Genomic DNA, 16,472 nt, shown 5'->3' with positions numbered 1-16,472 from the left:
ATTATGAATCATGACAATTACACATTTATATGGTATTCAGAAATATACTTTTTGGATATTTCATGATGTTTAGAAATTATTAATATTTTAGATGTGTTAATGGTCTTGTGGTTACATTTAAAGAAAAAGAATCCTTATATTTTAGAGATATATATTAAAATATTTAGGGGTGACCGGGTGCAGTGGCCCACATCTGTAATCCCAGCACTTTAGGAGGCCAAGGTGGCGGATCACAAGGTCAGGAGTTCAGACCAGCGTGGCCAACATAGTGAAACCCCGTCTCTACTAAAAATGCCAAAATAAGCCAGGTGTGGTGGCGGGCACCTGTAGTCCCAGCTACTTGGGAGTCTGAGGCGGAAGAATCGTTTGAACCTGGGAGGCGGAGGTTGCAGTGAGCCGGGACCACACCATTGTACAGCCTGGGTGATAGAGCAAGACTCCAGCTAAAAAAAATTAGGAGTAAAATGACATGATGTTTGGGTAAGCCAAGGCCACACCATTGTACTCCAGCCTGGGTGACAGAGCAAGACTCCATCTCAAAAAAAAAAAAATTTAGGGGTAAAATGACATGATGTTTGGGATTCACATCAAAGTACTAGAGGAGACAGGAAGATGGAGTTATTGATGAAACAAACTGTAATGGATGAATTGATAACTGTTACAGCTCGGTGATAAGTACGTGGGAATGTGGGAATTCATGCTACTCTGTCCAGTTGTATGTTTACAAATCTTCAAAATCAATAACACAAGATAACTCTTTCTTCTGTGTAAAAAATGGGTTGAAGTGCCATTAAAGTAAGGCAAGGCAACCTGTTACAGGCTATTGCAGTGGTCCAGGTAAGAGGATGCTTGTGGCTTGAAACTTGGTGAAATCAATGAAGATGGTGTGAAATGGACTTGAGATGTATTTTTTAGATAAAACTAACCAGGATTCAGTGAATGATTGGATACAGGTAATGAGAGAAAGATAGGAATCAAGGAAGACTACCAGTTTTTTGGTTGGTGTGGGGAAGAACCAGGTTTGGCAGAGAAAATCAAGTGTTTCATTATCTGACATTCCTATTTGACATCTAAGGGGATGTCAATAGCAGTTGCATATATGTATCTTGGGTTCATGAGAGACTCTAGCATATGGCGATGATTTGAAACTTACTGGCATATAGATTGTAGTTGATGTTGAAAGTAATGAGAACATATGAGGTCACCAAGGGAGACAGTGAGTAAAACATAATGCAGTCCCAGGACTTATCCTTGAGATGCTTAGTATTTTCAGGTTGGATAGGAATTACCTTCCTCCAAAACCAACTTTAATTGCAGCTAATAAATTTCTGTGAATAGAATCATAAGAAAGATCAAGAAAGAACATCCAGAGAAGAACAGAAAAACTAAAAACTGTGTCATGTTTTAAGAAGGACAGCGGTAACCTGTCTGGGATGCTGCTGAGAGTTTAAGAAAGCTGACAATGAAGAAGTGTCATCTGGCTTTAAAGATTACTAGTGACCTTGAGAGAATCAATGTCATTAAGTGGTGGTGATAGAAATTAGATGAGTGTGGATTGAATGGTGTGTAGGAAGTGAAAACACTGAGAGAGTATATAGAGATAACTTTTTTTTTTTTGAGACAGAGTCTGGAGTAAAATGGTGCAATCTCGGCTCACTGCAACCTCTGCTTCCCAGGTTCAAGTGATTCTCCTGCCTCAGCCTCTGGAGTAGCTGGGATCACAGGAGCCAGCCACCATACCCAGCTAACTTGTTTGTATCTTTAGTAGAGACAGCCCAGCCTCCCAAAGTGCTAGGTTTACGGGCATGGGCCAACACACCTGGCCTGGAGATAACTTTTGGGAAACATGCTGCCCAAAGCCTCACTACTAGTAAATTATGAGAATGAGATCTTGAACCATGGTCTCTACTTCTACTTCTGAGCTTTTCTCCCTTTACTATGTCCCTTTAGTCAAGTCAGTAGGAGCACCTTGGCTAGGATTAGAGAATCTGGGCGGTTAGCATGGTAGACCCCTCCTGAAACTGCTTACTGAAGTCTGCCCCATCATGGCCAGGTCTTCACCTTATTGTTCACGAACTCAGCTACACTGCTTTAGACTCAGTGACTTACTGCTAAAAAATAGTTGGGATGCAGTAGATAATTTGGTTAGTCTATGTTTAAAACTGGGTAAGAAAAGAAGTACTTGAAGACTATTTCCAGATTACATCTCTCATACAGAAAAAATAAACAAAACCCAACCTTCTCCAACTGCCAATATAACTCAAGCAAAGAAAGCACCCCTGTGGTGTTTGTCTCATTAGTTACATTTATGGACTGCTTCACACCCAGCCTAGGCATTCTAATAACCCACAATCATTTGGCATCAATATCTCCGACATTATCAGTGGGGATTTGATAATGATTTGAGATTGTCTACTTTATGCAAGCATCATGTGATGCGTCAAAAACCCCTTCACTAATTAGATATTTTTGAGCCTAAAACTTAGTATGTGTCATTGACAATATTCAGAGTATCTTCCAAAAATTTTTACTCATCTGTTCTCCAAATTTCTTTAAACTGTATCACATTTTCTATGGAAAAGAAAATTAGGGGACCAGGTGCGGTGGCTCGCACCTGTTATCCCAGCACTTTGGGAGGCTGATGCGGGTGGATCATGAGGTGAAGAGATCGAGACCATCCTGGCCAAGATGGTGAAACCCTGTCTTTCCTAAAAATATAAAAATTAGCTGGGCATGGTGGCACGTGCCTGTAGTCCCAGCTGCTCTAGAGGCTGAAGCAGGAGAATCACTTGAACCCAGGAGGCAGAGGTTGCAGTGAGCCGAGATCATGCCACTGCACTCCAACCTGGGCGACAGAGTGAGACTCCATGTCCAAAAAAAAAAAAAAAACAAAAGGAAAAGAAAAAGAAAAGAAAATTAATCAGTGGAGATTAAGGATTTGGAAATCCAAGGAAGTTAAAAAAAAAAAAAAAGTTTTAAGTCCTCCCAGAAGTACCAGCTACTCCAGAGGCTGAGGCAGGAGAATCACTTGAACCTGGGAAGCAGAGGTTGCAGTGAGCCGAGATTGCACCATTTTACTCCAGACTCTGTCTCAAAAAAAAAAAAAAGTTATCTCTATATACTCTCAATTTCCTGGAGAGGAAAACAAAAAACGTATATTCAATAGATGCATAAAAGTAGATCTAGTAAAATTTGGAGAACATGCTTAAATTAAATGAATTCCAAATGCCTGCCACTGTTATTTCTGGAGCTCTTTGGGCTAAAACAGCATCATTCCATTGCTATCTTTTAGCTAGAATGTTATAGCAGCTACCAAAAAGGGGCAAAAAAAAAATCAGTATAATATAATGCCTCATATACTTAATGATGATGGAGTCAGTTAACTTGGTATTGTATGAAGTTGAGGGGTGAAGGAAGGTCTGAGGTACAGGCAGGGAAAGCCACCTTTCCAGCCTTTGAGTTCATGAAGTGCCCAGGGATGGACTGCTATGGTAGGAATTTCCTACAGAGAAAGAACTTCATGCTGAGGCATGAAGAATGGGCTCCTGCCTATCTTGATAAGTCAACTTCCCTCTCCAAGCCATCCGCAGTTGTTTTGCACGATTATCACGAGCTCAAACTTCCCCTTCTAAGCAAATGCTCTTAATTTGGCATCTCCAGACACTCTTACCTGTGCTCCAGTTAATATTCTTTATGTGACTACCAGACACTCTTGCTAAGTACTGTCATCACTATAAAAACATGTTTAAAATGGAATTTGTCACCTCCCACCAAAAACCAGCTTTAATTGCAGCTTACAAATGTCAGTAAATGGAATCATAGTTTCCAGTCTAATAAGTTTGGAGTCATTTTCAGTTCCCCTTCCTTCATCTTCTCTTCCAGTCATTTAGCCCTTTCTTTCCCACTTGCTCTCCACTTTTACTGCTTAGCAGCACCTTTCCCAGGCCTTGTCACCTTACATTTTGGTTACTATAACTTAATAATATGACTCCGAAACATTTCGCTTACTCTAGCACAGTGATTTTTCTCCAAAGTACAGTTTTCCATCATGTCATTCTACAAGTTACATTTTATGTTTTATTAACCGATAATCCACATATCATAAAATTTACCTTTTTTGGCTGGGCATGGTGGCTCATGCCTGTAATCCCAGCACTTTGGGAGGCCAAGGTAAGTGGATCACCTGAGGTCAGGAGTTCAAGACCAGCCTGCCCAACACGGTGAAAACTCATCTCTACTAAAAAAAAATACAGAAAATTAGCTGGGCTTGGTGGCACACACCTATAATCCCAGCTACTTTGGGAAGCTGAGGCAGAAGCGGTTGAACCTGGGAGAAGGAGGTTGCAGTGAGCCAAGATCACTCCACTGCACTCCAGTCTGGGGGGACAAGAGCAAAACTCTATATATAAAAAAAATTGACCTTTTAAGATAATTTAGTGGTTTTCAGTATATTCACAGAGTTGTACAACCATCACCACAATCTTATTTAGAACATTTTCATCACCCCCAAAATGAAATCCATATCATTAGCAGTCACTCTGTATGTATCCCTCCTCCAGCCCTAGAAAGCACATGTCTACTTTGTGTCTCTATGGATTTACCTATTCAGGACACTCCATATAAATAGAGTAAGACAATGTGTGGCTCCTTGTATATGGCTTCTTTCACTTAGCCTGTTTTCAAGTTTTGTGCATGTTGTGTACGTATTAATGCTTCATTTATTTTCATTGCCAAATAATATACCACTGTATGGGTTTACCATATTTTGGTTATGCATTCATCAATTAATGGATATTTTTGTTGTTTCCAGTTTTCGACTATTATGAATAATGTTTCTAGGAACATTTGTGAGCAAGTTTTTAATACAGACATATGTTTTCAATTCTCTTGGCTATATATCTAAGAATGGAATTGCTTGGTAATAGGGCAATTTTATGTTTTACTTTTTTTTGTATGAGACAGTGTCTCGGGAGTAAAATGGCACAATCTCAGCTCACTACAACCTCTGCCTCCCAGGTACAAGTGATTCTCCTGCCTCAGCCTCCCAAGTAGCTGGGATTACCGGCGTCCGCCACCATGCCCAGCTAATTTTTTTTTGTATTTTTAGTAGAGAAGGGGTGTTACCATGTTGACCAGGGTGGTCTTGATCTCTTGACCTCATGATCCACCCGCCACAGCCTTGAAAATGCTGGGATTACAGGCCTGAGCCACTGCGCCCAGCCATGTTTAACATTTTAAGGAACTACCAAATTACTATATTTTACAAAATGGCTGCACCATTTCACATTCCCACCAGCAAAGTATGAGAGTTTCAGTTTCTCTACATCTTTATTCTTCCTATGTGTGGTTTTGATTTGCATTACTCTAAAGACTGATAGTGTTGAACATCTTCTCATGTGTTTGAATGTCATTTGTATATCTTCTCTAGAGAAATGTTTATTCAAATCTTTTGCCCATTTTTAAATTGGGTTGTCTTTCTATTGTTTAATTTTAAGAGTTCTTTATATACTCTGGAGATTAGACCTTACTCAGATATAAATTTGCAAATATTCTCTCCCATTTTGTGAACTGTCTTTTCCTGTTCTTGGTAGAGTCCTTTGAAACACCAAAATTTTTGATTTAATGAGGTCCAATTTATCTATGTCTTATTTTATTGCTTATGCTTTTGGTGCCATATTTAATAAATGAAAGGCCACAAAGATTTACTCTTATTGTTTTACTCTAATAATTTTTTTAGTTTTATTTCTTAAGTTGAGGTTAATGACACGTTTTGTGTTAATTTTTTATTTCATGTGATATAAAGGTCCAACTTCATTCTTTTTATTGTTATCCAGTTGTCCCAACATTTTTATTGAAAAAAAGTATTCTTTCCTCCCACTGAATAATCTTTGTACCCTTGTCAAAAACCAGTTAGCCATAAATACAAAGGTTTGCTTCTGGACTAAATAAAGACAAGAGTCTTGCCATGTTGCCCAGGCTGCTGCCTGTCTAAATCTTAACTCTTGTCCTGACATTAGCCTTTCTCTTCTCCACAGTCCTACTCCCATTTATTAGTATGTCCATCCTTATGCTAGTCCTACACATCTTGGTTATTGGAGTTTCATGAAAAGTTGTAAAATCAGAAAGTATGTTGAGTCCTCCAACTTTGTTCTTTTTCAGGGTTGCTTGGGGTCTTCTGAGTCCCTTGCATTTCAATGAATTTTAGGATCTGCTTGTTATTGTGCAAAGTAGCCAGATGAAATTTTGATAGGCATGCATTGAACCTGTAGATCAGTTTGGGAATATTTATATTTTAATAATATTAGGTCTTCCAATTCATGAACATAGGGGTCTTTTCATTTACTTAGGTTTGCTTTGATTCTTTTCAATGGCATTTTGTATTTTCCATGTATAAATCTTGTACTTATCTTGTTAAATTTATTCCTAAGTATTTTATTCTTTTTTAATCTATTGTAAATTAAATGTTTTACTTATTTACATTTTTAGATTGTTTATGCTAATGTACAGAATTGAAATTGATTTTTGTATATTGATCTTGTATCTTGCAATCTTGCTGAACTCATTCATTAGTTCTAACCTTTTGGTGGATTTCTTGGAATTTTCTATGTACAAGATAATGTCATTTGCAAATAGAGATATTTTCTACTTCTTCCTTTACAACCTAAATGTCTTTTATTTCTTTTTCTTATTTAGCTGTCCTAGCTAGGATCTCTAGCTAGGACAGATGTTGAATAGAAATGGAAAGAGCAGACATCTTTGTCTTGTGCTGCTCTTGGCAGGGTGGTGGGGAGGCATCCATTCTTTTACCATTGAAAATGATGTTAGCTGTAGGTTTTTTGTTGATGCCCCTTTTTCTTCAATGAATTTTATCCCTCACTACTTGACCGGAAAACATTCCTTCCATTTAAATGGAAGTCAAGGTGTCTTCTTACTATCTTTACAATTATCAAACTCATTCCCCCATTAATGTCTTTTCCTGTTTCTCTTTCTCCTGCCTAGAATGTTAGCTCCATTTGCCTAAATTGTTGTTGTTGTTGTTGTTGTTTTAAAGACATAGTCTTGCTCTGTCATCTAGGCTGGTGTGCAGTGGCACAATCATGGCTTACTGCAGACTCAATATCTCAGGCTCAAGCAATCCTCCCATGAGCCTCCCCATTAGCTGAGACTACAGATGTGCACCACCGTGCTAATTTTTTTTATATATTGTACAGACAGGGTCATGCCATGTTGCCCAGGCTGCTGCCTGTCTAAATCTTAACAACTCCTTGATGCCTCTCTAACTCTTTCTTAACCACTCTTTAACTCTTGTCCTGTCGTTAACCTTTCTGTTCTCTGCAGTCCTTCAGCACTCTTGCCTTGATAGCTTCATTGAAAAGTGAGCTGTATGATGCTCAATTCAATTAATTAAAGAGAAAAACAGGGCTGGTATGACTGTATCAGTATTAGAAAATAATAGGAAACAATTCTTTTTTTTTTTCCAAGCCAAAGTATATCCAGATTTATTGAAGATACTTTCCATAAACAATCATGGTATTCCAGGCAAGACATGGGCAGACAATCGTTAACAGTATACAACAACTTTCAAACTCTCTTTTCAATGGACTACCAAAAATCAGAGAGCCACTATGAAACCCAGTAAAGTCGTCATCTGATGCTCTAAACAGGGGAAGTTTAGAGTGAGGGTTGACATTTCACATTTAGCATGTTGTTTAACAACTTTTCACAAGCTGACCCTGACATTCAGAAAGTGAAATTAAAATGGCAGAATTTATCTGAAGATCCACAATCTAGAAATGGAACCACTACTCTTTTGACAAGTGCCATCTCAGTGGCATCACTGGAAAGTCCGGATTGCCAGACACACTGGTAGCCAATGACTGGGGGTCAGGTCCCAACAGATGTCTGAGCTTAAGGGAGTTAAGTCTATGCTGAAAAATGGAGAAGAGGACATAAAAACGAATTTGTTTTTCCATACCACAAGGCTTTTGTGCCAAGGTGGCCATGTGTGTCAAAGTCAGGGAATCCCTGCTCCTGGGAGCCAAGAGAGGAAGTCTCTCAAAACTAGAAGGGAAAGGTGTTTTCCTCACATCAGTCCAGCTTCAGAGACATTGTATTGGTGACATTATGTCCCTCTCCCAAAAAACAACAATGAAGTGTTCTGTGTGCTGACAACATAGCCTAAAAAAAAAATTAAAACAAAATTCTGCATTTTAATAAAACTTGATAAAAATAGTATTTCAAACTGTACAGTCACCAGAAGTACACAGTTATCAAAAATGCACACACTTCACTTGGCATCTCCAGCACCTTCAGCTTTCTGTGCCTGGTCTCTTTTGGCATCTCCATTTTCTGCAGGGTTATTCCCCTCCTTGCCAGCATCAGCTTTTCCCTCTTCCCCTTTGGGTACCTTCTCTCCCTCCTTTGCAGGTATCTTTTTAGGCTTGGGCTCTGGCTTTGGAGGAGCAGGGTTAGGAGACAGTCTCATGGTTCTTCTCTGTGGTTCATCCTTCACCTTGGCTTTATCTCCTTTAGCATCCCCTTCAGCTCTTCTCTTGGGCGTGGCAGGAGGACGTAGGTGCTGGGCACAGGATGCAGCGGTGTGTGGGCTTTGGCTGTCCCGGGGTCGCTCTCGCCTCTTCTTCTTCACACTCAGGAAACAATTCTTATCCAGCTGGTACATGACTACTGCCCCAAACCAAAGTGCTCACTCCTTCCTCATGTCTAAAACTCCCTAGTCCTTTTTACAGTTTAGCAACCACAAGACTAACACTTTGGGCTAAGCATAGTGGCTCATGCCTATAATCCCATTACTTTGGGAGGCCAAGGTGGGAGGATGACTTGAGCCCAAGAGTTACAGACCAGTCTGGGCAATATAGGGAGACCCTAGTCTCTACAGAATATTTAACAAAAATTATCCAGGCATGGTGGTGCACACCTATAGTCCCAACTACTCAGGAGGCTGAGGTGGAAGGATTGCTTGAGTCCATGGCTGACTTGAGCCATGATTTGCCATGGTACTCCAGCCTGGGAGACAGAGCAAGGCCCTAAGACCCTGCCAAAAATAATAAAAAATAAAAAGAAAGAAGGAAGGAAGGGAGGGAGGGAGGGAGGGAGGGAAGGAAAAAGACTACCATTTTGATTTTTCACAATCAGGGTTTCTAAAACCTTCCTCCATTGCTATGGCTAGTCCCCATTGACAAGTATTTTGAATATTATTCCTGGAGAAAAGAGGTATTTTTAAAATGAAGCCAGAGTCAAGGAACAAATTTTTTTATCAAAGATACTCAATTATGTTGTCCAACTAAACTATTATCATGCTCTTATAGAATTTCCTAACAGAATTTGAATCAACACCCCCTAACTCCTTTGCTGCTCTCTGAATATGAAACTCATTTACTGTTATACATTTTTTTTTTAATTTCAGTAGCTTTAGGGGTACAAGTGGTTTTTGGTTACATGGATAAACTGTATAATGGTGGAGTCTGGGCTTTTAGTGTACCCATCACTCAAATAGTGTACACTGTAGCCAATAGGTAATTTTTTATCCCATGTTCCTCTCCCACCCTCCCCCACTAAGTCTCCAGTGTCCACTCTGCATGCCTTTGCATACCCATGCATGTACCACTTTGTCTACATACCCATAGCTTAGCTCGCATTTATAAGTGAGAACATGTGGCATTTGGTTTTCTATTCCTGAGTTACTTCCCTTAGGACAATGGCTTCCAGTTCCATCCAAGTTGCCACAAAGACAGTATTTCATTGTTTTTTCCAATGGCTGAATAGTATTCCATTATATTTACATATATATACACACACATGTTTTCTTTATCCACCCATCTGTTGATGGGCACTTAGGTTTATTCCATATCTTTGTGATTGTAAATTGTGCTGGAATAAACATATGAATGTAGGTATCCTTTGTATATAATAACATCTTTTTCTTTGAGTAGATACCCAGTATCAGTATTGCTGGATTGAATGGTCTGTTACACATTCTTAACAATACATTTCATTTCTTTCCTTTCTCCTTCCTTCTTCCTCCCTCCCTCTCACCCTTCTTCCCTCCTTCCTTCCTTCCTTCCCTCCTCCTTCCCTTCCGTGTTTCATACCATTATCAATCTTTTAGAATTTTATAATCTAGAACTAACCAGGCTCCGAAATACTTAGCTTATTTTCCCAATGATAAGGAATACACTATTTAAAGGCACCAGCAGTATACTCTTGGCCCTTCAGAACCTGTTTTGTGGAAGCCTGCTATGGTTTGAATGAAGGTGTCCCCTTCACAATTCATATTGAAACTTAGCCCACAATGGGGCAGCATTAAGAGGTGTGGCCTTTGGGAAGGCTCCAGTCTCATAATGAGATTAACATCCTTACAGAAGGACTTGAGGTTGAATGGAGTGCTCTCTTGCTCTTCTGCTTTTTCCACCATGTGAGGATATAGTGTTCCTCCCCTCCAGAGGACACAGCAACAAGGGTGCCAACTTAGAAGCAGAGTACAGCCCTCACCAGATACCGATCCTTCAGTGCCTTGATTTTGAACTTCCCAGTCTCCAGAACTGTGAGAAATAAAGTTCTGTTCTTTATAAATCACCTAGTCTGTGGTATTCTGTTACAGCAGCGCAAATGAATGAAGATAAAGCCTATGGCATGTGAGAAAGCTTGCTAAGACCTTTGTCCAAACTAATGAAAACTACTGATTTTTTCCTCATATCCAAAATATTAAATTTTTGTTCTGTTTCTTCACATAGTTCATGTCTCACTCTTTTCATTTAAAGTTATTTTTTCAAACACCTTCCACTACTGTCACTAGTGATAGAGAGGGAAATGTATCACATGGGAAATAAAAGCTAACTCTGAAATGCAAACAGCTATTATTTGGGAGAATTTGGGAATTTGAAAAACACAAAATGGATAACAGTTTTGGAATAATTTCTTTTATCTTTATTAAGGTAGGAACCTCCTTCAAAAGTGAACATTTCTCTGGATTGTTGAGACAACTGTATTAAATTAATGGTTTTTCGTATTCCATCCTTCCTTCATTAAAAAAAATACTTAACAACCACTATGTGTCAAGTATCTTGTTGGGTACTAGAGCTATAATAGCAATTAAAAATAAGTCCACCAGCTGGACACAGTGGCTCATGCCTATAAATCTCAGTATTTTGAGAGGCTGAGGAGTGAGGATCACTTGGACATAGGAGTTCATGGTTACAGTGAGCTGTGATCAAGCCACTGCACTCCAGTTTGGGTAATAGAACAAAACTTGTCTCTAAAAAAATGTAAAAAGGTACACCATCATTACCTAGGGTTGAACTTAGAGTCAGTTTGCAGTAGAATGCAGAGATGGCCCCATACTTCACCTATCCCTGTAAATGTGTCCTTTGCCTGCAACTTTGTAGTGCCCTCCCACTCTTGACTCTGGACTTGTCCATACGACTAACTTTGGCCAACAGAATAAGATAGAATTAATGGTATGCCTGTGCCTCCTCCAGGAGCCTTTCATATTTCCTCTTACACATCTGCCACTAACATGAGTGCATGCCCGGGATAGCCTTCTGGAGGATGAGAAACATGTGCAGCAGTTGCTCCAGTTACCCAAACCAAGGTCTGGCTAGATCAACCAGGAAGCCAGCTTATCTCCAGATACATGAGTGAGTCCAGGCTTTACAGTTGCCCTACCAACCTGCAACTGACCCCAAATACATGAGCAAAGACTTATTGCTGAATGTCACTGATATTTTGTAGTTTTAAAAAATTAAACAACATTATTGTGGCAACAGATGATTGACACATTGCTTAATCATAAAAAAAAAAAAAGCACATGCACACACAAAAAACTGGCCGGATGTGGTGGCTCACGCCTGTAATCCCAGCACTTTGCGAAGCCAAGGTGGGCAAATCACCTGAGGTCAGGAGTTCAAGACCAGCCTGGGCAACATGGTTAAACCCTGTCTCTACTAAAAATACAAAAATTATCTGGGCATGGAGGCACACACCTGTGGTCCCAGCTACTCGGGAGACTGAGGCAGGAGAATCACTTGAACCCGGGAGGCAGAGGTTGCAGTGAGCGGAGATCACACCACTGCATTTCAACCTGGGCAACAGAGCGAACTCTGTCAAAAAAAAAAACCAAAGCAAACAAAAACCCTATAAAACTGCAATGTGTTCTCTGAATGACAGGGAATACAGAAATATGAATGCCTATAAGAGATAGAGTTGACCTAGACTAGTGGGGAGGAAGGTTAAGGAACATTTCTTTAAGGAAGAGATGTCTGAGCTAAGATCTGGAAGATATGCAGAAGTTAACTAGGTGAAGGGTAGAGGAAAGAGGTGTTCAAGTCACAGCAACTTCAAGTACAAAGGTCCTGTAGAGAAGGAGTACAGATGCTGAGTTATCTATAAGGCCAATGCAGCTGGAGAATGGAGATCAAGAGGATGCAAAGAAAGGAGGCTGGAATGATAGGCAGTGATTGGAACAAATGAAATGCTTTGTAGATGATGTGAAGGGTTTAAGGACTTGATCTAAAGAACTATGAGAACTACTGAATGGTTTTAAAATGTATATAAGTTGTTTTTCTCACATGCTTACTTTGCTGTAAAATGGGCAGGGAGTTTCTCATATTGAAGAAATTTGCCCATGAATTTCACAATCTAGTTCGGAAAAAAAGGTATTAATTTATTCATCCATTTAGTCAACGCACATTTATTGAGAGGTTCCAATTGGCAATAAATAAATGAGTCAGAGATTAAATGAATGAACCTGTGTCAAGCAATCTGATTGGCACTCGAGAGTGTCAAAGACAAGATTCCTGCTCTTGTTAAGCTCACAGTCTAGTGGGAAAGATAGACACACAAAAAAGAGACTTCCTTGTTAACCCAGAGAAAGATGACGAATGTGCTTTAAAAGTGTAGAGAAAGAACATCCTGTTCTGTGAGGGTCAAACTGCACTCAATGAGAGTAAAATGAGCTTGAGGAAATTATGGCTCCTATTCTGGCCTGAGAGTTCCTGTCATATCTGATAGTGGTGGTTGAGGAGGAAGGAGGATTGGAGTTATGCTGGCAATGGGGAGCATACAAGGAAAAGAGATCTGGGGCACGTTCTACGAAATCCATCTCCTAATCCAGGAGTACAGATCACTATTGGCAGTCAGCTATTTTCTTGGGTTCCTATTTACTAGGGATGTTCTTTGTGCATCATCTGGTGGAAGACTTCGGAGTCTAGAAAGATATTTACAATTCTAAATAGATATTTCATATTCTCTCAAAGCTCCCAGGGGTACCTGTATAATAATCTGCCATTTTCTTTTTCTTTTCTTTCTTTCTTTTCTTTTCTTTTCTTTTTTTTTTCTTTCTTTTTTTTTTTTTTCTGAGACAGGGTCTTGCTCTGTTGCCCAGGCTGGAGTGGAGCAATCACACTGCAGTCACTGCAGCCTTGGCCTCCTGGGTTCAAGTGATCCTCCTGCCTCAGCCTCCCAAGTAGCTGGAACCACAGATGCAGGCCACCATGCCTGGCTAATTGTTTCTATTTTTTGCAGAGACATGATCTCACTATGTTGCCCAGGTTGGTCTTGAACTCCTAGGCTTAAGCAATCCTCTGGCTTCAGCTTCCCAAAGTGGTGGGATTACTTTGGTGTGAGCCACTGCACTTAGCAGGTATCTACAATTCAAAACAGATATTCCAGATTCTCTCAAAGCTCCCAAGGAGGCCTGTATAGAAATCTGACATTTCCTAGGCAAAATGATAGAATATAATTTAAAAACCATGGGGCTTCATTTTTCCTTTAATTGGCCTTTTAAAATGATAGAATATGCAAATAAGAGCTCATTTTTCTGATTACAGTTTGGATGGATTTGGGAGTGAAGTTTGGATGACTGTATCTTTCAGTTTTAAAGATTTTTATGGGAATTCCATTTCCCTGCAGGTCCTGAGTTGTTCAAAAATTAGGAAAGGGCATGTAAGTGCTGTTAGTGCCAGCAGCTTCACTGAAAGAACTGCCTTTGCTCAAGTCCACACAGCATGCAGCCAGACAGTCTGGGTATTGCTGAGTGTTCATGGTGACATGGACTAAGAAAGAGTCTCAGGGGAACCCTGAACTCTCCACCTTTGACCCCACTGGGTCATTTTTTTTTTTTTTTTTTTGAGATGGAGTCTTATATTACCCAGGCTGGAGTGCAGTGGCACGATCTTGGCTCACTGTAACCTCTGGCTTCCAAATTCAAGCAATTCTCCTGCTTCAGCTTCCCGAACAGCTGGGACTGCAGGCTCATTCCACTACTCCCAGCTAATTTTTGTATTTTTAGTAGAGACAGGGTTTCACCATGTGGGCCAGGCAGGTCTTGAACTTCTGACCTCAGGTGACCCACCTACCTCGGCCTCCTAAAGGGCTGGGATTACAGGCGTGAGCCACTGCACCCAGCCTCCATTGGGTCATAACGTTCACTTTGGGAAGTCAGTTCAAAAGTTTAGCAAGACAGGTCTTGGTGCTCTTCAAATAGTTTTGCTCATTATCCTGGATTCTGGTCTTTGATTCTCATCTTCTCTTGATTTGTAGAGTTAATCTGCCAACAAGCTTTGCTCTCCATCAGTAAATAAGAAACTGTTTTATGATGAAATACATTATAAACTCTATTCAGTATTCACGTTCTCTGCAAATAAAGTTTGTAATCCTTATTATTGGCTGAGGTGTTTTTAAGGTAAAGATTAGAAGATGTTAAATATAAATCCCAAATTTATCTCTGGAGCTCAATTCCTTTTATACCTTCATGGCTGCTAGGAAATCCCCAAACTCCTAATAGTATCCATGGCAGTGAGCTTTTCTTCCCAAAGATACTGCCTGTTTTATTATTAGAACTTGAATATTCTTCATATACTGAATACAGTTATGTATCTAGTGGACGCCCAATAAGTTATTAAACCATATGAAATTGATGCTTTTAACAGAACAAAAATAGAAAATATTGACAATTTTAAATACTTCAACTTAATACAAGTTCTGCTGCATACAGCCAACATAGAAAGTCAAGTTTGAATTAAGTAATTTCAGCAGCAACCGGAAGGGTCAAATGCTCTTCATATGCTCCTTTTGAAAAAAAAAATGACAGCAGGCCAGACACGGTGACTCACACCTGTAATCTCAGCACTTCAGGAGGCTGAGGGAGGAGGATTGCTTGAGCTCAGGAGTTCAAGACCACCGTGGGCAAGATGGTACAACCCTATCTCTATCAAAAAAAAAAAATTAGCTGAGCATGGTAGTGCACATCTGCAGCCCCAGATACTTAAAAGGCTGAGGTGGGAGGGTCACCTGAGCCTCCGGAGGTCGAGGCTGCAGTGAGCCATGATCACATCACTGCGCTCCAGCCTGGGCAATAGAGTAACACCCTGTCTCAAAACAAAGACAGCAGAAGATTGGAATGATCGAGTCATTTCTTATTTCAAAGTGCCCAGAACCAATGGGTACAAAGCAGACCTTCAAGAGATATATGTTTTATTAAGTAGGTAAATCTGCTTATCTAAGTCATATTCACAATTGAAAGGCTATAAAGGCTATAATTTGATAATATTGCTTAAGACCCTTTGCACTAACTGAATTAAAATACCCATAACAAATACCAAGAAAAAGATGAGAAATAAGTTTGCAGGCCGCATCTGCTAGCACAGCCAACTACCCATGTCTTAACGAAAATGAATTCTTGTAAGGGTTGAATATTCTCCTAGAATTAATTTATATTTCTGTCATGATCCAATAAGTTCCAAGAGTGAGAGAAACTACATTTCACATAGCCCACATGAGCCCTGGCACATCTAATCTGCAATCTCTACTTTTAATTTATATCTGAAAAATGAATGAATGAACATCACCGAGATATAAAAGCCAGGGTCACATAAACACAATGCATAATTCTATTACACCTGATGCCCAGCTCTGAACAAATAAACTCTATTACACATGCTAGCTTTGTATCAAAGAGAGTAAACCAAACTGCTCCCTGCCAGGAGACATGCAAATCTGTCAAATGATACAGCATTCAGCCCAACCCACTGACTTGATCATATATGATGTTTGTGCGTGTGTGTGTGTGTGTGTGTATTTAAAACCAAGTTTTAATTTTAATAGCATTCCTTTTTAATTTAAGCAAAGCAAAATGGAAGTGACAGTGAAACAGATGCAAAAGTATGGTGAAAAATATCTCCTTGGACAAAGCTATTTTAATGAAAGCAACACTCTACGCAAGCTTCCTGATTCCTTTTAGTTATTCAACCACCCAACTTAGATTCACTTCACTGGCTGTCTTCATCAGATTGACAAAACTGGGGACTATCCAAAAGAAATAAAAGGTGAGGGTTTTCTTTAAAGCGGGATATCAGGTTTTGAACACAAACATGCAGATTAAGTGAAGGAACTTGATTAAACCCACAATTCAAAATAATGATGAACTGAATGCTGGAATTCAGCTGCCTGACACACTT

The 16,472-nt window shown here is 39.7% G+C and overlaps 1 protein-coding gene and 1 pseudogene across 1 annotated transcript in view; both read right to left on the bottom strand.

The window, feature by feature from the left end:
* MCC (MCC regulator of WNT signaling pathway) overlaps nucleotides 1-16,472 on the bottom strand; it is a 460,067-nt gene that overhangs the window by 281,319 nt on the left and 162,276 nt on the right. The window lies entirely within an intron of this gene.
* On the bottom strand, nucleotides 8,214-8,843 carry LOC116537041 (annotated as a pseudogene).

The sequence above is a fragment of the Sapajus apella genome, unplaced genomic scaffold (genome assembly GCF_009761245.1).
Source record: "Sapajus apella isolate SASKATOON/1434 unplaced genomic scaffold, GSC_monkey_1.0 scaffold1, whole genome shotgun sequence".
In the NCBI taxonomy this organism is placed as follows: domain Eukaryota; kingdom Metazoa; phylum Chordata; class Mammalia; order Primates; family Cebidae; genus Sapajus; species Sapajus apella.
This window is presented reverse-complemented; position numbering and strand designations above follow the sequence as displayed.